The 22,038-nt window shown below is 42.9% G+C and overlaps 1 long non-coding RNA gene across 2 annotated transcripts in view; it reads right to left on the bottom strand.

Moving 5' to 3' along the window:
• Nucleotides 1-22,038, bottom strand: part of LOC146797828 (uncharacterized) — a 109,956-nt gene that overhangs the window by 174 nt on the left and 87,744 nt on the right. The window lies entirely within an intron of this gene.

Below are 22,038 nucleotides of genomic sequence, written 5' to 3'. Positions count from 1 at the left end.
ATCAGATAAGAACCAGAGCAAGAAGAACAAGAATCTAATCACAGTGAAATTGAGCAGCTAGCAGTTAACATATCAACAAGAATAAGAGTGGCAAATACAAAGTATGCAGTTCCTGAAAGGTCTTATTTAGCTAATTTTGCTTCCTTAGATCATTTCAAAATTATTGATGATTTTAACTTGATCAATTTGGATGCTAGCCATGATTATGCTATGGCTTTAACTCGTAGTGGCCGGGACCAAATTAAGTAAACACTGTCAAAAGTGGATACAGTGGCGTGTAATCAAAGGACTAGGGTTTTGATTTCTGATGACAACCTTAAAGCCTTGTTCAAGATAAGAATGGATGACCTCCCTTTAAGTGTGAGGGTTCTATGAGATACAAATTGGTATATTTATTCAATAAAATCAGGTGTACAGGTTTTGAAAGCAGCATATAAGCCCTGCTCCTCACAGGTTAGAAATTTAGTACAGAGTCGGGCAGTGGGGTGCGATGGGGATTTTAAAATCGGAAGGTTGGTTAATAAAATTAGTTGTAGGCTGAAGAGAGACCAAAGTCTATTTGTGATAAAGAATATATAGGAGGTTGCTACAATGCAAAAAACAGTATTTGAGTTAAACTGGGCCGAAGTGGACAATGCTGTCTCTGAAGGTAACTCAAGGACATTTTGGTACCGGATGAATTCTGAGATATTTATTTCTCTGGGTCACCTAGAGGACCAGGTAAGCAAAGCCCATTGGGTGGAATTTATTCTTGATCTATTTCGTTGTCCCCACAAGGTGTTATCACAGTGGGGAACATTGATCCAGAATAGGCTCCCAATGTAGCATAGCTACTGGAACCTGGTATTGTTGTAGAATTAATTGGTAATCTGAAAGCTTCTCAAGCAGGTGGTCAGGATGGGTTACCAGAAGTGTTATTTAAGGCAAATAGTCTCTGGTGGGCTAATTTACTCTGTCCTTTTTATAAATGGGTGTCCCTAACAGGCATTGTGCCAGACTCATGGTGGTGGGCAATCATTAAACCAATCCATAAAAGAGGGGAATGGTCTGTTGCAGGAAATGACTGGTTAATATCATTGTTTGATTTGCTATTTAAAATCAATGCAAAAGACATCCTTCTACATCTTGAAAAATGGGCTTTCTCCACAGGAATTGTTCCTAGAGAACAAGGTGACTTCAAGCCCAACTATTTGACAATTGATTGTTTGGTCATTTGGGTGTCGGCAATGAAATCCACGAGGTCAGTGAGCAAATTGTGCTGCTGCTTTGTGAATTTCACAGCTGCTTTTGATTTGGTCAATAGGCAGTGTCTTTGGGGTAAAAGGTGCAGTTTTTAAACATCCCATCTGCACTTTTAACCATGATTCAGCAGTTTCATTTTAACAAATGGGTCCAGATGGACTTAACTGGTTTTGGGAATCTGTCTGGAAATATCAAAGTATATCATGTCTATTTAGTTTACAAGACAAATTGCTGAAAATTATGCTTTTCGTGAGACTCTCCATGCTGTCTTTCATGAATTCCAGGCAACAAATGAGCAGATAGGCAGCATGGAGGGTTAAAAAACATGCATTATATAGGATAAGATTTCCTTAAATACAGGCATATGTTAACATATATAGTTGTAGTATAGCGCTAATATGTATGTCTGAGTGTAGTGTTTTGTTATATGTAACTGTTAATTTGCCATAACATGACAGGCATCCATGTATGACTGCACATCCAAGAGTTAAATACATGTGGTAGTATACCATTTCACAGCTCTATTTATTCTCAAAACACAGAATAAATATGGATAAATGCCAATAAGATGGTCAAAAAACGGAATTTCAATGGGTTGGGAGACTATAGCGAACCTAATAAATAAATATTGGAAAACTAAGTCTATGATTTTTCCTGAGAGACCCAAGAAGTTTGTTTGTTTTTTAAATAAAGCACCACTAGAACAAGCAATTTAGGACTATATTTACCAATAATTTGAAATGGGACAGTCAATCAGAGGTTTTAAAACAGCTCTCATGGCTAAAACTAATGCCCTTAAAAGATTTGACTAATGTTTTTGGGATTTGCTTGTAGAACCTTTAAGAAAGCAATCTTGGACAAATTAATACCTCAGGCACTTTATGGAGGTGAACTGTTGCCTTTGAATAGCAGGGTGAACTGGCTAAAGCTGGGAAGTCTAGTCCTAAGAGATTTAATGTCCTGGCAAATTCATTAGTTCAGTCTTTAAGAACTGAAATGAGGCATACTCCTGGAACGTGACAGCACATTCACGCACCCTATGTTTTTCATTCTTTTTCAGAAAGTCTTCCTGCAGCAACAAACTTTCCACTCAACTGTTACAAGAAATTGAGTGCAGTCCCAGTCCTTTTTCAATTTGTATTTGTAACTTCATTTTGCACCCCTCTATTGGCATTGATTTTACTTTAATGGACAATAATATCATCATGGCTTATCTAAAGAGAATAATTAATTAAAGGTTCCCAGTCCTAAGTCTAGCTAGGGATAGAAGCTATCTATCCACGAAAAAAGTGTAATACATTTTCTTGAATTTCTGGGTAACAAGAGGGTATTTCTCTATCTGGAAAAATCCCTGAGAAGAGAGTGTGCAGAAACATTTTGCACATTGGAATAGAAATTGTTCCAGTGTGGAAGATAGTTAGTTTAAAAGCAGGGATCAGTTTAAATCAAGATCAGTGCATTTGTGGCCTAGTACTTAATTACAGCATAAACCATCTTTTCCTAGATTGCTTACTATTTCTGGAGGAGATAATAAAATGTATTCTGTCCTAGCTTTAAGATTTATGGCATTATTAGTCATAATAAAGCCCTAGCCACTTTATTTGGAATGGAAAATAGTGATACTGCTGTGACATATTGGTGGAAAGCATATTCGGTCGCAACAGTGACGGAGTATGTTTACCACCAATATAATGGTCCGGCTGCTGAATTTAGATGCGGGAGGATCATAGTTTGGCAATGGCGGAGACTACTCTATCTCCGTCTTGGCAAACTTCTCTGACACCTGATAGAGTAAGAGCCCTCAGAGAATTGGCTATACCTCCGCCCACCCAATTTAGATGGTGGGATATATAGCTGTTTTTACTACCTGCCACCATCAGGAAATCCCTGGTGGTAAGGGGTAGTAACCCATGTGAGATGAGTCTTATGGTGAGGGGGCCCATTGTCTTTTTTCTTTTCAATCCCAGTCCCCACCCACGTTTTCATTAGCAGGAACCACCTTGACTACGGTTCCTGTCAATGGGTGAAATGTCCTCTGGGCTGACATACATTTCAAGATTTTGCAGGTGGGTACTCCATCAGGGCGATGGAGTAACTTATTCCATCGCCCTGACAGACAAAGTAAACTCCGTCCACCAAAGAATAAATCAGTCCCAAAGTCTTTTATTTTTATTTAAATGTTAGTATTGTTGTGACTATTTTCAGATTCTTAGGGCTAACGCAGAGGAAATCTTTAAAGTGTGATAGTGAAATGAAGAAGGCTTTTGTAGTCATTTGGTAGGATGTCTTTTTATTGTACAAAAGGTCTTAAAAGACTTTTTTTAGTTCTATAAGAAATTTCCTATACATAAATAATTTAGCATATTATATCATGCTACTTAGTTTTGGAAAGTCATTTCATTAACAGATTGCCAGTTCATTTTTGACAAATCTCTTTGAACTTTGATGAATGAACTTGAAGAAGACCAATATTGAATATTTTCCTGAACTGAATTTTGAAACAGAATCCTTAGAGATTTTGCATTTGTTCTTTTTTACATGCACAGTATGACTACTTAAAGTCTGGTTTTTTTTGTATTTCAGGTATCCAGTCGAAGATTAAAGGGTTTCTTGAATTTACAATATAAGGACTAAATCAAGGAGCTGACCTTTAAAAAAGAAAAGGTTTTCTTGAAGTTTTTGATTTTCAATTTTGCATCTTAAAATTACTGATAGATTTTTTACTTTTATTTTTGTTTGCAGGTTTTACAGATGAATTATGGCAATTCAAAAGCAAATATACTGCTCAAATTTAATGATAGTCTTAAAGATTATATTTTTATTGTTTTTAGTAGGATTACTGTTGTGTTTGTTTTCACAAGTTGGGTATGATTCACCTACAAATAAGAGCACATAATTAACCAATACATTTACAAGTATTGCAAACATACATTTAACACATAGGGATAGATTGCTAGGCAGTTTTAAAGAGAACATTATGAAGGTCCATAATTGTCATATTTGTACTTTTCTTCCACTTTCTCTTTCAGAGAGAGTACCTTTTCTGCAGCTTCCATTCACTTATTCTCTAATGTAGTTGTTAATGTTTTTATTGACCAAGAATATCTGGTACCTTATTTTATAAACTACAACGTCTCCTTGGAACCTTTTCTTGAAACTGAAGATTCAAAATCTATTTCTAATAACTTGAGACTAAGGTCCTCATTACGAAGGCGGTCAGATGACCATCAACCTGCCATCGCTGCGTGCATATGTTCATCCGAAAATGAGTCGGCAGTCCCACCTGCCCGATTAGGATAGGACCGCCAGCAAGTTTGTTGGAATGTGCCTTTTTGTACTGCGGCTTGCACTGCGGCCTTGATAAAGGGCTGCAGCATACGCCACAGTGCAAACAGGAACTTTTCAAACATCCATGCACCGTGTGCCAGGCACCATTTGGTGTCTGACACATGGTGCATGGATGTTTGAGGGGCGCAACATGTGCCCCACCGGCCACTTATCAGTGGCCCAGGAGGGATGTGCTAAGGGCTTGGGGTCCTCAAAGTCTGTTTCTGTCTGCCTTTTCATGGCGGTGGGAAAGCCATGAAAAGGCAGTTGGAAACAAACATCTTAATCCCTATGGTGGTGCCTGCATAGGCACTGTCTACATTGTAGGGATTAGTGTCTGACCACTGACCTGACGGGCCTCTTGAACCTGTCAGAGGCAGCAGTCCCCCCCACCCACAACATAATTGCTCCGACCGCAGGTATTGTAATCCAGCGGTCGGACCGAAGCCATGGATGTCAGGCGGACCGCCACTAACGGCCTGTTGGTGGCGGTCCGCTGTCATCAAAATGAGGCTAAGCATGCAATCTAGTTTGAAAAATGATATAACTAAAATCAAGCTTGTTTGTAAATTGAGCGATGTGAACGGTGAATTTATTACAGACTATAATGAGAAAAAGTTGAAAATTGGTAGAAACTGGGAAAAGATGAGAGAGATTCAATTGCAAGAGAAAATCAGGTATTTAAGAATGCATCCTAGGCTGAGGGTTGAGCAAGAAAAAAAAGGAGCAATGTATATGGTGAAGGAGAGAAATCTACAATAGCAAAGAGTCTGCGGGTCTCTTATGGAAATATGTGAAAACTGACTGGTACTACTCAACAGGACATAAAACGATAAAGGGAGTCCTCTTGAAGAGGACAGGATCCCATCACCCACTGAGGTGGCATGCTTCATCATATGGGATCTCCTCTTAACTGCAACCTGGTGCAGTTAAGGAGCTACAACTCCTTGCAAGTGTAAAAGAGGAGCTCACGGATGTTTTAAGGTGTAAACAGAGGACTAGATCGCAAAGTGTGGTGAAAAATATGTGGTGCAGTGTCAATGAAGTGTGTGTTAAAATTGGCTACCAGGAGAAAAATATATTTATTAGATATCTCGAGGTGGCAAGGTTAAAAAGCAGTAAGGGCGCGGTCTGAACAAATAAACGAACGCGCTGGTGAAGAATGAGGTCTACATGTTTCAGCCTAACTAGATCAAGAATGTGATCATGGCTTTCTTCAGGACCAAGGTCTGTTACTACTGCAACAATTATAAAGTGAGTGAAAATTACCACAATTGGAATGTTGAGAAACGATACAACCAACCGTATACCTGTGTGCTTATTTGTAGAGAAAACTACAGGGATACTTGGAAATCACCTGTTGAGAAAAAAGGAAAAGAGGAAACAAAACACAGACTCACATGATGCACAATATCATATCTGTCAATTTGACATCCAAATTTCTAAAATGAATACTATCAAAAAGGTCTACAATCAACCTTCTTACCCGTATCAAATCGGGGATACTACCCACCGCTCCTGGTAACAACTCAGGGCGTGAGGCAACGCTCTGTGAAAAAAAGAATGAAAAGAGAACTAGTACTGCACAGGCATATAGTCCTATAATGGAGGTACCTCTTAATGGCACTTCCACTAGTGTAAAAAAATGGAATAGGAGGAAGTCACTAAGAAAGGCTGGGATGTGTTTCTGGTAGTGAGTAACAGCCCTCACTTGCCTATCTGCATGGCCATTGCAAAGAATGTGGCCAGTGGAGAGGGAGCTACCAGTATAATGGATATAGTTATAATACTACCCACTAATTAAGAAGGGGTTTATAGGCAGTCAAGATGCGTTTGTTCTTACATCGGCAATAGTTGTTACAGCTCAAAACAGTACCTAGCTCTCTGTGAAAGCCAATAATGTGAGCAAGAGAAGTAACAGAAACGAGCGAAGTGCCCAAACACAATCACAGCAAGGATTGCTCGCAATGGCAACAGTTGTACCAATGCACACCAAAAACCAATACACAGACACGATGGAGCCTGAGTGCAGGAGAAAATATGTATATATGTGTGCATATCACGCCAGCAAGCCGCAGCCACTCACCTGTCCGTCATTACCCCGGGCGTCCTTCCTGGTTGCTCCTAGCGGTAAATGGACCGGCGAGAGCGCGGCATTTATGCTAATCGAAAAGTGGCCTCACCTGTGGGAAGCCGTAGGCGACAGGCGCGTAAGCGCGTCACAAGACGTGAGAGACAAACGTCTGTTTCACTGCACGTCACTATAGGAGCGTCGGGTGCAAGGACCATGGGATATGTAGTCCCGGTCCAATGTTGAAAAAATATGCAGCAGAGCGTCAGCACAGGGCGAGATGTTGCTAAAAACAAATCGCATGGAGCGAGTAACAGTGCACAAAAGTCCAGGGAATGGCATCATTGAGTCCATCCACGTCACTGTGTAACTTAAACACCCAACGCTGTTCTTTTTTAAAAAGAAAGTTCGACACGTCAGAAACATGCGGAGGAATGCACGGTTGCTCAAGAATGGTCCAATAAAGAGGTTTATTGGACAATTCTTGAGCAACCTTTACACAGTAACGTGGATGGACTCAATGATGCCATTCCCTGGACTCTTGTGCAATAGAAATGTGCATATATACAGCCAATACAACTGTGAGTCTCCAGTAAGGAATCACTGTGTTTTTGTGATACTGCTTACACCAACATATATAGTTACCATGTCCACGAACATTGATTTTGATTGTCATGATTAGTACTATTAGACTATCCACTGTTACTCGCTCCATGCCCAGTCCCGAGTTTGGTCTTGGCTGTTTACCTTGTTTCATGTTTGATGCTAGTAGCATCCACAGTGTATATTTTACTAGGTACCATCACAGGTGAATTGTACTGTAAAACATAAACTTGGTCATTAACTGTGGTATATGTTTGTTACATGCGGTACCTGCAATGTGCATTACATGTTTGATACTAGTGGCATCCACAACGTATATTTCACGACGTACCATTATGAGTGAATTGCACTATAACACATACATCTGGTTAGTAATTGTGATTTATGCTTAGCACATGCGGTACCTCCAGTGTGCATTCCACACGGCACCACCGAGAGTGCACTGCACTGTTTTTCACGTTTTCTTGACTGATAGCTTAATGCAGTTACACTGAGCTCCGATTTATTTTTAACAACATCTCGCCCAGTGCTGACGCTCTTCTGCACATTTTTTCAACTTCGGACCGGGACTAGATATCCCATGGTCCTTGCACCCGACGCTCCTATAGTGATGTGCAGTGAAACAGACGTTTGTTTCTCACGTCTTGTGACTCGCTTACGCGCCTGCCGCCTACGGCTTCCCACAGGTGAGGCCACTTTTCGATTAGCATAAATGCAGTGCTCTCGCCTGTCCATTTACCGCTTGGAGCAACCAGGAAGGACGCCCGGGTAAATGACGGACAGGTGAGTGGCAGCGGCTTGCTGGCGTGATATGCACACATATATACATATTTTTTCCTGCACTCAGGCTCCATCCTGTCTGTGTATTGGTTTTTGATGTGCATTAATACAACTGTTGCCATTGCGAGCAATTCTTGCTGTGATTGTGTTTGGACACTTCACTCATTTCTGTTACTTCTCTTGCTCACATTATTGGCTTTCACAGTGAGCTAGGTACTGTTTTGGGCTGTAACAACTATTGTTGATGTAAGAACAAACGCATCTTGACTGCCTATAAACCCCTTCTTAATTAGTGGGTAGTATTATAACTATATCCATTATACTGGTAGCTCCCTCTCTACTGGCCACATTCTTTGCAATGGCCATGCAGATAGGAAAGTGAGGGCTATTACTAACTACCAGAAACACATCCCAGCCTTTCTTAGTGACTTCCTCCTATTCCATTTTTTTACACTAGTGGAAGTGCCATTAAGAGGTACCTCCATTATAGAACTATATGCCTGTGCAATACTAGTTCTCTTTTCATTCTTTTTTTCACAGAGCGTTGCCTCACGCCCTGAGTTGTTACCAGGAGCGGTGGGTGGTATCCCTGATTTGATACGGGTAAGAAGGTTGATTGTAGACCTTTTTGATCGTATTCATTTTACAAATTTGTATGTCAAACTGACTGATATGACATTGTGCATCATGTGATTGTGTGCTTTCTTCTTCTTTTCCTTTTTTCTCAACAGGTGATTTCCAAGTATCTCTGTAGTTTTCTCTACAAATAAGCACACAGGTATACGGTTGGTTGTATCATTCCTCAACATTCCAATTGTGGTAATTTTCACTCACTTTATAATTGTTGCAGTAGTAACAGACTTCGGTCCTGAAGAAAGCCATGATCACATTCTTGATCTAGTTTGGCTGAAACATGTAGACCTCATTCTTCACCAGCGCGTTCGTTTATTTGTTCAGACCGCGCCCTTACTGCTTTTTAACCTTGACACCTTGAGATATCTAATAAATATATTTTTCTCCTGGTAGCCAATTTTAACACACACTTCATTGACACTGCAACATATATTTTTCACCACACTTTGTGAAACTTCATCGATCTTTAGGAGATCTAGTCCTCTGTTTACATCTTAAAACATCCGTGAGCTCCTCTTTTGACGCTAGCAAGGAGTAGTAGCTCCTTAACTGCACCAGGTTGCAGTTAAGAGGAGATCCCATATGATGAAGCATGCCACTTCGGTGGGTGATGGGATCCTGTCCTCTACAAAGAGGACTTCCTTTATAGTTCTATGTCCTGTTGAGTAGTACCAGTCAGTTTTCACATATTTCCATAAGAGACCCGCGGACTCTTTGTTATTGTAGATATAGTAGGGGGACTTGTCCGCGCTGGTCTGAAAATCTCCCTCAGACCCTCTAACCCACCCGGTTTTGTGATAGAAGGAGAGAAATCTCTAGCATAATGAGCCTGTAGAAATGGTTGGTAAGAGTGAGTATAATGTGTGTTATGTAGTTGATGATATGCTTTTGACCAATGAAAAACCAACTCTTAGACAAATTTATTACATATGTGATAAAACTGCTTTTTGTAACCCCACGTACTTGGATAGGAAGCTATTCTTTTGCATTAGTGCTTTCTCATGTTTCTCATGTAAATAAAATGAGTAAAAGAAGTGATAAGAGTCTTAAAAGGACAAAATGTGGGTAGGGACAAGTACTGTTGGATTTGTTTGGTATTTTGATTCCTCCTATTGGAATGGCTTCGAATGATGTAAAAATTAGAACGCTGTCTACTTTAGAGGTTCGCTTAGCAATGGCTATGCGTGCAATGGTGATGCAAAATTGCCGTGCATTAGATAAACATTCTTCCTGCAAAAGGGGGCAGAGTCTGTAATGTGTTGAGGGTTCAACAATGCTCTACTTTTTTACAGGATAACAGCCAGCTTAATAATTACATTGACAATATTAATATTTCATATAAAGCAAATGTCGAAGAACAAGGGTTGTGGGAATAGGTTGGCGCATGGTTCAGTGAGATTGGAAAAGGTTTTGCAAAAGTTGTTGAATGAATTGATAATATTGGTGGGTGTATGCTCTGGAAAATACTACCTCCACTATTATTTTTCTCTGCCTATTTAGGCTCATCCTTTTGCCTACATTTTTTGAGGTAACCTATTTTAAAAAGGGTTGAAATTCTGGTTGTAAAAAGAAGATGTCAGAATGAGAAAAAGAGGACATCCAGTTGGAGAACATTGTCTTGTCCTTATGATGAGATGAAGATTTTGGAAGAATCGAGAGGCAAGAGGCAGAAAATAATAAAAACTGTGTGGCAATGGAAATTGGGATGAATCATTTATCATCAAAGGGGGGGATTTGTGAGAGATATTCTTAAATTAACAAATTGTGTTTAGTGTCATAAATGTTTTTTATCAAAAGATTTTGCTGTGATATATATTATGTAGATAGGCCTTACTGGACTCAGACTTGGCTTGACTCCATCTTGAAATTCAGTGCAGCCATGATGTGTGTGTGAGAGTCTCCAACTCTTGTATCCTTGTGCACAATAAAATGTTTTGTCATGAAATGCTTTGTATTTAGTAAATCATCTTCATTGTTTTAAGCAATAAGCAATAACAATTGTAATCATAAAATTGTACAAATATCAAAGTTGAAATAAACGCATGCAGTAAATTCAATTACGAAGGGGGGGGTTAAAACTCTACTAAGAAAACAGTACTAGACAGGATAGTAATTACATCCACTCTGAGGTAATGGTCTATTTCAACAATTCCTTTTAAATTAACAATACTACGCACTACGCTGGGCAAAATGAGGCTCACAATAGTCCTGTTATCATACACAGCTGGGGACACAGGGCCCGACTACATGACTATTTAATAGAGGGCTCCCAATAAGGGCCCCTTATCCCATCCTTTATTAGCAAATAACCAGTAAGGATCCAGTGTCTCATCCTTGCTTAAAAGTTATACGGATCAAATTATGACTTAGATCTTAAATCAATGACAGTGTGCAATGCATTGGTACAAAATAAAAAAGTCTTTCAGACAGACTGTCCTAGATCAGTGGCTTATAAAGGTCTTCTTGTCCTAATCTAAGCAGTACAAATATAGCAGAATACAGAATTAGGGGGTATTCAGTTCTGCAACAAGGAGGAAGTGTGTTGCTACATGTTGATACTGAGACCAACTTAAATAAGGGCACTAACCATTTACAGTTTTGATTTGTTGTTGTTGTGAAAGATGATAACTAATGGACTAGTACAGTGGTTCCCAAACTTTTCACTTCTGGGGATCCCCACTTAATCATTACTGCAACCCGGGGACCCCAACTACTGAAACATTATTCAAATCCAGGGACCCCCCACGAGTATTTACTGGAAGTCGGGGACGCCGGCCTAAGCAATGTTGATGATTTGAACCACTAAACAATACACAAAAATACAAAAAAAACAGTCAACAAATAACACATTTTATTTAATTAGAAAACATATAAATAAAGAAGAAATCAAAATGTAACTTTAATAGAATGGTTGGAGCTTTTCTTAATTCAATTAAGGCCGCTCACCATCCATACAATATTCAGTTTGATGCACTTACACTGCTCCCGCAAATCAATCTGAGGATACTAATTACATTTTTAGCCTCCAGTTTCAAATTCCTTCACATATACAGTATGTTTTAAAATGTTCAATTGTAAATTTTGCCTCTTTATATATCTACACTTTATTGATCTGTTTATATTATTCGATTTTCAAAGTAGTCGCGGACCCCCAGAGGAGGCTTCGGGGACACTCAGGGTCCCCGGACCCCAGTTTGGGAACCGCTGCACTAGTAAATCACAAACCCTGATCTCACAGTCACATAGCTCACTGGAGGATTGTTTGCCTAAAACATTTGCCATATACACTCGGGTAGGAAAGGCATCCGATGTAAATTTAAGTTATAAAATTTGACGTAGCACTGGCAAGACGCAATTCAGATAAATCTCAAACTCCCCCCACAAAGCTTAATGGAAAAGTGACTGACAGTCAGTTGTGAGGTTTCTGAAATGCAATACGGGTTTTCAATTTAAAGAACAAAATGAGTCTGAGGTGCTTATTGCTGGGTTATCCAGAGATGGCTATAGCCCAGGTCAGGTAGGGAATTTTTTATGAAAAATACCTGTGTGTTACAGGAGAGCTTGGTAGGCTCGCATTCTTCACATAGAGCTCTTAAATAAACTCCCCCCTCATCGATTTCTGTTCAAACGGAGCCAATACATTACCATGGCAAGAACAATGACATCTGCAATGGGACAGATACCCAGCTCCAAAAGCAAGGGGGTAGGCAGTGACACAGGAGCAGAAAGATGAAAAGGGCAGAAAAAGTTTGAGCTGTTTAGAATTGCATTTGCCCCATAAATTAGCACCATAAATTGCAACTGCTTTCTGCCTATATTCTTGTAAAATGGCACTTAAGAAATGACTGATGATTTTGTTTTTAAGGTGTAGGATAGAATTTAGCATGCGTTTTAAAATAATTGAAACCTTGTCGATGTGATTGCTCCAACTCAATTCATGATTAAAACTAATGTCAGGATAATCATAAGACAATACATTGTCAGGGGATGGTCCACTAACAATTGGTAACCTCTTGAGGGGGGATGAAGTTGACATTACTATATTCTTTGTCTTCCAAGAATTGATAAGGAGATCCTTATATCTTGGGTTGGACATAGGATTGTTGAATTGTTGAATTGTTAAATATTTTTTTGTTACACAGTTTTGGGACATTTGACTTCTCTTTTTCTAGAAAGCTTTTAACATCATTCAAAAAGATAGAAAATTACATGGGAGTGAGCACATATCCCTGACGGAAACCAAAGAGTATAGGGAAAAATTGAATACTTTCCCCCAGGGCTCCTTAATGAACACAGCCATTTGTCTCCACATGCAAGTTCTCAATAGCTTTGAGCAGCGACTTCTCAATTCCCATGAGTTCAAGAGCTTGCCACAATTTAACTCTGTTCACCAGGTCAAAAGCAGATTTAAGATCCATAAAGGACAGATAGAGTGGGACCTACAATTGCTTTGTATATTTAACACAAGCCATGCCCAATCTGATTGCCTGGAAGAAGAAACCGATTCCTTGTAGGAAACCCGTTGGGGCATCCATGAGGATGGACTTTTGATCTACTCAGGCCTGCAACCTACTACGTAGAATGCAACCACAGATTTTTCCCACTCCATCAAGGAGCCATATAGGCCTGTAATTACCGTTGTTAAACAGAGCTATTATTACTGCAGAGAGAGAGACATGATGATGTGATGCAGTTTTAGGCCAATCCTGCATTAAAGCCCTTTGTCTTTTTTTTTGTCAAGGGAGCAAATGGCTGCAATTTGGGCTCCAAGGTTATGCATCAGCACACTATCTTCCTTGGTGAATATTTCCTGGTTCCAAATCATAGCTCTTCTATTATTGCAGCGACGATTGCGTGAGTATAAACCGAAGTAGGGAAGGCTTCAAATTGATTTTTCCGGTAACGCACAGTGAGTCATGGGACTGGATTACCCAGGGTTACCGTCTTGGCGCTGGATTACACTCATATTTGCAACATGGTCCCAGTATTTGTTGTGAAGCGATATATAATCAATCAGACTAATTTTCCAACATGGCCGGATTGAGAACGCAAACAAGCCCTAGCAATTAAGTCAGATGGGCCACGGGGGAGCGGGGTGGTTTAGTGCTGGCGGGAAACACTGATGCTGCTTTTGCTGAGGGGCCCGATAATCCATCACTGCTGCAAAACCAGCCCCAAGTAACAAAACTGGCCCCCATCGCTCCAAAACCAGCCCCCACCATTCCGTCCGACAGGAAAACGCCCCGTGCCTGCCACGGCCAATCCGTAAATTGACCCCGTTTGGTATATCCACTGCTGGAATGCCCCAGCTAGCCTCTTTTTTAATAATATGTGTGTCCCATAATCCTACAGGCGGAGAGACATTGTAGTCGCTTCATCTATCAGGGCAATTTTTTCAATGGCATTAACACTGGACTTCATTCTACAAATCATTTCATCAAGCAATTCCATTTATATGGTTCACACGAGCTCTAGCCTACGCCCTTCAAGACCCACTGCAGTCCACCCGACAAGCATGGGAACATGACAATGATCGTGCCCTAATGCAGAAGGAATGGGATAGGGCCCTAGTGCACCCACGCAAAATCTCCTGCAATGCGAAATTTCAATATATTCAGCACAACATACTGCATAGGTCACATTTACACAAGAGATATAATACTACCTCGAACTGTCCTCCTTGTGGCAATCCTAACCCTGACATAGCCCATATGTTTTGGAATTGCTCAGTAGTGATGACGTTATGCTGAGAAATCACAGACACACTGACGAATATCACGGGGCAGGAGGGATTGTGTTGCATGGAAATCGGTATCCTGGGAATATTTAAGCACAAAAAATCAGACAGCGGCACCAACCACTTTGTTGCCTTGGCTTTATTGATGGTCCGCAGGACCACTGCAATGCATTTGAAGACTAGTAGACTACCGGGGCTTACTCAATGGTGCGCAGCTACCCTCAAGTGGGGCAAGGCTAAATTGGTGGCTCTTCAATGGGAAGAAGCCTGAGGCCTACGGAGGGTCCCTATAGCACTGGAGTGGGACACTCTCTCAAACGAGTTACAGGAACTTTTAGATGATCCCTAATCTTCAGCGAACACTTGATAGCCACTGAACCCATGCATTTATGAACGAACCCCCAGCCCGCACCCCCGCTTATCTTTATTATCTTGATTGCCTTTAAAAAATAATACTGGTAATTGCGTAATACATGTCTATCCTCTTGTCTCCATACTATCAGTTCTGCTGAAAAGTTTTTAGGATCCCACTATACGGGCATATGCTCTTTCTTACTATGTCACAAATAGCATTTTCAACCTGTCTGTCATGACATGGCAGCTAGAGTTGCTTTAAGGTATTTTACACCTAAGTGATGTTTAGAACCAGGTCCTCCTGCTATGTAATATTTCTGTCTCCGTACGCTCAGACCCTCTTATTATTTCAGGAACAGTTGATATTATATTGTTAATTGTATGTGTTTGTACCCGTTACACATCTGTATCAGTATGTAAAAACTATCTGCTTGGTTTGATTTCTTCCGATGTGAATTCAAGAAAGTTCTTAGGAGCAAATTCAGACAGATTATATCTGTCCCCACTTCTCCCACAAATGCAAGCCAGTCATCATCTTCAAACTTGCGTGAAAGCCCGGTTTTGTATTGACATGGGGTTTCTCGAAGAACTCTAGAGGAAGATTGTGAGAAGCTGGCTCAGTATATGGTGGGCACCCTGCACTAATTCAGACAACCCTAATGGTGATTTTTGTGGTCTTAGACAACCAAAAAAAAGCTCTCTAAGTGGTGGCTGTGGAGAGCAGCCTTCAGGCTTAGTCCAGAAGGAGTGTAAAGCAGCTTGTTTTACCAGAGCATAATCTTATTGGTATAGATTAAGTGAAAAAGAACCACACAGGGTATTTATAAAAATATGTATTTATTATAAGACACTCACTAACACATACAAATATCTCCTACCCAGAGATGTATGAAATGCACACAATACTTTGCAAAGAAAACAGGTACGTATATACAGTGGTCACCAGGGGGAGACCAAACCATATACTAAAATAGTGGCATGCAAACCACGACTTAAGTCAAGACTATACCCAGAAGACGAAGAAGTGCCGGGGACCCTATGGAGGCCGTGTGCAGAGTGGGAACATGACCGCGGGCTCAATACAAGTCAACGGGTAGGTCGCGGTTGCAACTTTAAATAAGAAGGACCCTTCCCAGTGGACCCTGAAGAAACCCTGTAAAATACAGAAGGTTGGATAGCCACCCCACCCGTGGATACCCTAGGAACCAGGATACCTACACCAGGGAAGCGGGGGCATAAGGGCAAAGTGGCACCGGAAGCCAACGTCAAATTCAGTGGAGGACTTAAGGAAGATGCCACTGGCAAAGAAGTGGAAAGAGTCCAGTGGAATCCGAAAGTGGATTCAAGTTGAGAGGTTCCTGCAAGCAGAGGGGGCGGAGTCTATGCCACTCTGGAGTGACCAGTGGGCACGGACGTCGTATGCCCACCGATGTCGGGTGTTGCAGGAGAGTTGACGATGACCTTGGTACTGCAGCTATGCGGACCAGGCGATGCTGTGGAAGACCAGGAGCTGTTCACAAGCTGTCCCACATCCGATGTCGAGAGTTGAGGGGTCTGTGTCCATTGGGAGCACTAACAAGCCTTGGCAACCACAAGCAACGTGGAAAGCGAAGAAGGTGCATTGTCGGGGCAGGCAAGGTCCAGGTGACTCACCACAAGCAGGACAGTCAGAACAGGCCCAGGGCAATCAGGAGAGCCTGCTGAAATCAAAGAAGACCCTCAAGACGACCCACAGGCTGGAGGCACTGGAGTCGCAAGAGGACCTCGGGCATCTCACCAAAGATGCAGGCCCACGGTGCAAGTGATGTGGTGAGGATGAAGATCTTGGTGACAGGAGATGCTTGAGGGTGGAGCTACTTGGAGCCCAAAGATCTTGGAGGGAGGAAGCCGACAAGCCTTTGCAACGGCAAGCTGATGAAGAGCACAGGGGTTCGGTTCCTGCGGCTCCGACGAGCGATAGTGACTTGAAACTTGGTGAGAGGACAGGGCAGGCCTCAAGGGTTGTGAGTAACTACCACCTGTGTTTCTGAGCCTTTTGGAGTCCATGGGAGCTCAGGATCAGCAGACCGGTCAGCTTCATTGCGGCGCCTGCAGATGCAGGGAAGTGACTCCTTCATTTCAAGGGAGATTCCTTCAGGTGTTTTGGATGTCCACATGCCTTGGAGGGTTCCTGTATGGAGCATGGGCACAGACATTGCAGCAGCCTTGCAGGACGACGAGACCAGAAACAGCAGGAGTCTTCCCAGTTTCAGTCGCGAAGCTCAGAGCAAGGTCTAGCGAAGTCCAGAATGCCCAGACAGTCGAAGAAGAAGTAGTGTTCTGATATGAATCTTGTCCCACGAAGAATCTAGGGACCTAAGAAAAGGGTTGGGATGATTCAGGGTTCCCTCCCAGGGGAGGGGTCGGACAGTGGGGAGGATACTTCCATGTCCTTTGTCCAGTTTTGCGCCAGAGCGGGAGCCAATGGCTCCTTGAGCTGGTTTGTACTGGACTACACAAAGGAGGCACCAAATGTGCCCCTCAAGCAGACTGAGTGGCGCTGGCAAGCGCTCCCACCCGGCCACAATACACTCAATCCTGTCTGGGAGGTGGTCACACCTTCCTGTGACAGGATACCTATTGTTCTGCCTTTACCTGCTAGAGCTTGGCTCAGCAGCAGAAGGGCAGAATCGTGTCTCTGGTCGGCAGCAGCAATGTTGTGCTGTCCGGGTCTAGAAGACTGGCACCGGGAGCACTGAGGGCCTCCCGGAGGATCTTTACAGAGCATGGAATCATACCCCCCACACAGTTTACTGTGTGAGGGTATAATTCCAACATGTTTGATACCAAACATGACAGGGTTCGTTACAACCAGTTTAGAGATGGTCGTCGCGTAATGATGCATGGCCACTCTATGGATTATAATGACTGATGCACTTACAACCCAGGAGAATGGACTCCGAAGGTTTTAGGGGTATTCTGCTTATGCAGCGGCACCCTCACACTTAGAACCAAGCACCCTGCCTTCAGGATTGAAAGGCCTGCCTTAGGGATGACTTATAAGTTTTAAGTGCAGTGACCTCAGCAATATGGTAACCTATATCTGTCATAAGTGGTGCTAGCACCAGCTTACACAGGCTGCAATGGCAGGCCCATAGTCACAATTTGAGGTGTCTCTCATGGGTGGCATAATACATGCTGCAGCTCATGGGAGACCCCTGTGTATCCATGCCCTGAGTACCTCAGTACCCTATACTAGGGACTTATAGTGGTACACCAGTAGCCAATCTGGGATGTGCCTAACTACTCATCATAACCAATTTAGGGGAGAAAGCCCAGATACTGGTGTCCTGATTAGCAAGATCCCAGTCAGACTGGTAAGTAACAGCATAGCACCAGGCAAAAAGTGGGGGTAGCCATAAAAGCAGTTCCTATTTTCCTACAAAGATTCCCCAACAAATGTAACTATTCAAGGTTCTTCCACCCTATGCATCTTAAAGCCATAAGCTTGTCATTGTTTTATGTGTAACTAGATTTGCACTGTCACATCTGTTGACATTAGGTCAAAAGGGATTAATTATTATTTTATTTAGTTCAATATTGTTGCATATTGCTATACGGTGATTGGTTGAACCTATGAAACATATTATTCATTTTACATTGGCTATGTGACATTTGCTGTATATTTTATCATAATAAGGGCTCATTTTGGAGGTGAGCCTTGAGAGTATGCCCCGACTTTTTGAGAACAGACCCTTGTCAGTCTGTCTCTTGCTTAGGACTTAGAATATTTCCTTTGAGGCTTGACTCTATGTCATATTTCTTGCTGCCTTTTTCTGAACCTTATGCTAAATCATTATACTTGATTTATTATGCATCTGACTAACAACTATGCTTTGCACGTTTTTCGAATATTTAATAAACCTTCATGGTTTGTAACTTTTACTTGTCTCAATGATGCTTATTTGATTGATTATGCGGATTGATTTGCTGTCAATCTGATTTCCTTATGGACATATTACCTTCTATGTTCTTGGGGACAAAACAACCCCTGTTCCTGTATAGGCTCTTTATCTTAAATTATCAGATTCATTTGAGTCAACAGGGTGAAGTTCTCTGATACTATGCAGAAAAGAGCTTCAGAAACATCCCCCACTCCCCCACCAACTGGGCCATTCTCTCAAAAAAGGATGCTACCACAGGCAATGGGTTTGAGAACACCCCAAAGCCAGATTACACACTTACATTATCTCTAAATGCAAACAGCTGCACTGTTCGGGTCAAGGTGATATCTCAGCATGTTTCCCTCTAGAACAGGGAACAGACTCCCCTATGTGGAGGACTTGTATACCCGTGCCTAACCCAGACTTGCGGCCTGTGTGTAGTACAGCAGGGCTGACGTTAGGCATGGGAAGCATAGGCAGCTGATACACAGTCCCACGCTCAGCCCACCAACATGGGGCCTAGTACCAGTGTTCCCCCTGCCCTTGACCTCTCAGCTACTGTGGAACACTGCAAGTCCCATGGGAGGAACATCTTTCTCCTGGGCCTCGCAGGTGTGTGTAGGAATAGGGAAAGATGCTGACCTTCCCTGGGTCTTGCACAGGGCCGGACTGGCCGTAGCGGGCACCGGGCGTTTCCCCGGTGGCGTTCCATCACCGGGGTCGTTTTTGTTACCAGGGGTCGGCAATATCGGCCCCCGGTAACAAAATCGGCCGCAACCGGCACTCGTAAACAGCTTGGCTGCACCCCCCCTACCCCTCACCCCAGGGGGGGGCGGGTGAGAAGTTTGCCAGAGCCTGTTTTCGTTCCCAGTCCGGCCCTGGTCATGCATCACTGGACCATGGCTGTGAGACCCATCTGCCTTTTTCTAGGCCTTGATGTAGCTGAGAGCTTGAAACTTGCTGTAGATTGTGTGTGTAGAGTCTGTAGGCTGTGAAGTCCTGGGCAGCAGACCAGCATATACATCGCATTGTGTGTTGCAATTAGCCAGGCTGTGTAACCAGCCTGCCAGGGTGGGAGCCTGCGGCCCCACAATAGAGCAATTTCGCGTTTAGCTAACAATAAACTGAGTGATGCGAATCATCTGACATTCTTGGGGAAGTTCACGGTATATCCCAGCAGCGCAACTTCCGGGAGAGGGGTGAGGGTCAACCCCGTCATGGCGCCTAATGTTCTGTGCACATCTTCCCAGTATGTGAGGAGTTTGGGGCAAGTCCATGTGAGGTAAGCAAAGTCGGCGTGTGGGGCTGTGGATTTGCGGCATGTGTGTGGCCTAGTCGGGTCCAGTCTGTGTGTTTTAGCTGGGCTGAGATAAATTTGACGCAGGAACTTGTAATGTAGCAGCTTATGTCTCCTGTTTAGTGAGATGTCCTGCGTCACTGCACAGCATTTAGCCCACTGATCGTCCGTGATAGGATGGCCCAGATCTGTCTCCCAGTCTGCGCTTATTTTCTCGTCATGAACAGGCCGTAGGTACGCACAGGATTTGTATAGTTTCGAGATGAGATGAGCCCCAGTAGGGTTTTCTATCACAAGTGTTAAGGGTGTGAAGAATTCCGGCTCTAGGGGGAAGCCAGGCAGAGCAGCACATAGCGCAGAACAGATCCGACTCAGTACGAAGCTGTCCATGAAAGTGACAGCCTGAAAACGGGCATCTTCCGATGGGGAAAAAATATGGCCCTCAGGATATAAGTCCCGAAATGTAGTAATGTCAAATATGGTTGTGATCCGTTGCAGCTTATCCCAGGCACAGCTAGTGGTGGAGACTGTCTGAATTTAAGTAGGGTCTCTGGGTACTCCCTTGGGCAGCACGTCGATAGCTGTTCAGGGAGGACAAAGTCTGCCTCTGGACGGAGATAGGGGATCCGCGCATCTGGGTGGTACCACACGTAGCAGCAGTGGGCCACTAAATAATACAGTTGAAAATCTGGTACGCCATAGCCTCCTCTATCGTATGGGAGGGTCAGGATTTGCCAGCGCACACGTGCTAGTTTATCACCCCATACCAGTCTAATGAGGAGTTTGCGTAATTGTATTAAAAAAAACATTAGTGAGGGGGATAGGAATATTGTTGAAAAAATACAAAAATTTGGGCAGCACTATAATTTTGAGAATTGCGACCCGGTCAGCTATGGATAAGGGCATGTGTAGCCATCTCTCAATCTGAGATTCAAGTGTGGTGATTGCTTTACCGTAGTTGAGTCGAAGGATCTGAGCAGTGTCAAGATGTATGTGAATACCCAGATATTTGACGGAATCTGTGCACCACTCCAAAGGGAATTCGCACTCCCAGGGGGTCGTGCTTGGGGTTAACGGGAAGATCACTGACTTACGCCAGTTTATGGCTAGGCCGGAGAGGAGGCCAAATCGAAGTATTTCTCTGATGAGGGTCTCCAGGTTAACCTGGGGGAATCTAACGTAGAGGATGGTGTCATCCGCATAGAAGGAAACTAGAAGGGGGCCAGTGTTGAATTGCAAGCCCCTCTGTAGATGCCGTTCCTGAAAATGATGGATCAGAGGAATAAATAACAAGGGTGACAAGGGGCAAGCCTGTCGCGTGCCGCGGGAAAGGGAGAAAGGACGAGACAGGGTTCCGTTTATGCGAAGCTGAGCTGTGGGGCCACTGTATAGTAGGGCGGTGGTGGCCATGAAGCCCATCGGCCTGCCCATGCGGCGCATAATTGAAAGGAAGAAGGGCCATTCCAAAGAATCAAATGCCTTCTCAACTCATCTGCATTTGACAGTTTTAGCCAGCAATTGACGATTTTGTCTCCCTGCCAACACAAAGGCAGTACATGATGCCTATTGTCCTGCATTTTGGTGCTATGGTACCTTCAACTCTTTCAAAGAACAACCAACTCTCACTCTTCCTTTCCTTTATGAGCTGTGAAAGAGATGATGCTCAGTGGAAGGCAGGGAGGCGTTGTAGCACAGGAGGGGTCCTGCACCATGCACCTTCAGGAGAACCTTCAGCTATTATGATGTAAACATCCTTGAATGAGTGAATGAAACCCATTTTTTGCAATTTTACATAGCACAAACTTGACGAAGGTATTGGAACAATTTACATGTGCATCGGTTACATTACACAAGGCACAGTGAGATTAAGTGATTTGCCCAGAGACACACAATGTTGAGCTGATGGAAAGACTCGTACCTGGTTCTCCAGTTCCAAAGTCAGCAGCACTGATCATAACGCCACATCCATTCCCCTCCCCTCCTCAACCCAACCTCAAGAACTGTCTGGGGAGTACGCCCTTGCTGTCTATTTCTTACATTAAGCCTGTTTCAAAGTGCTGCCACATTGTCA

This window comes from Triturus cristatus, chromosome 9, assembly GCF_964204655.1.
Source record: "Triturus cristatus chromosome 9, aTriCri1.1, whole genome shotgun sequence".
Taxonomy (NCBI): Eukaryota; Metazoa; Chordata; class Amphibia; order Caudata; family Salamandridae; genus Triturus; species Triturus cristatus.
This window is presented reverse-complemented; position numbering and strand designations above follow the sequence as displayed.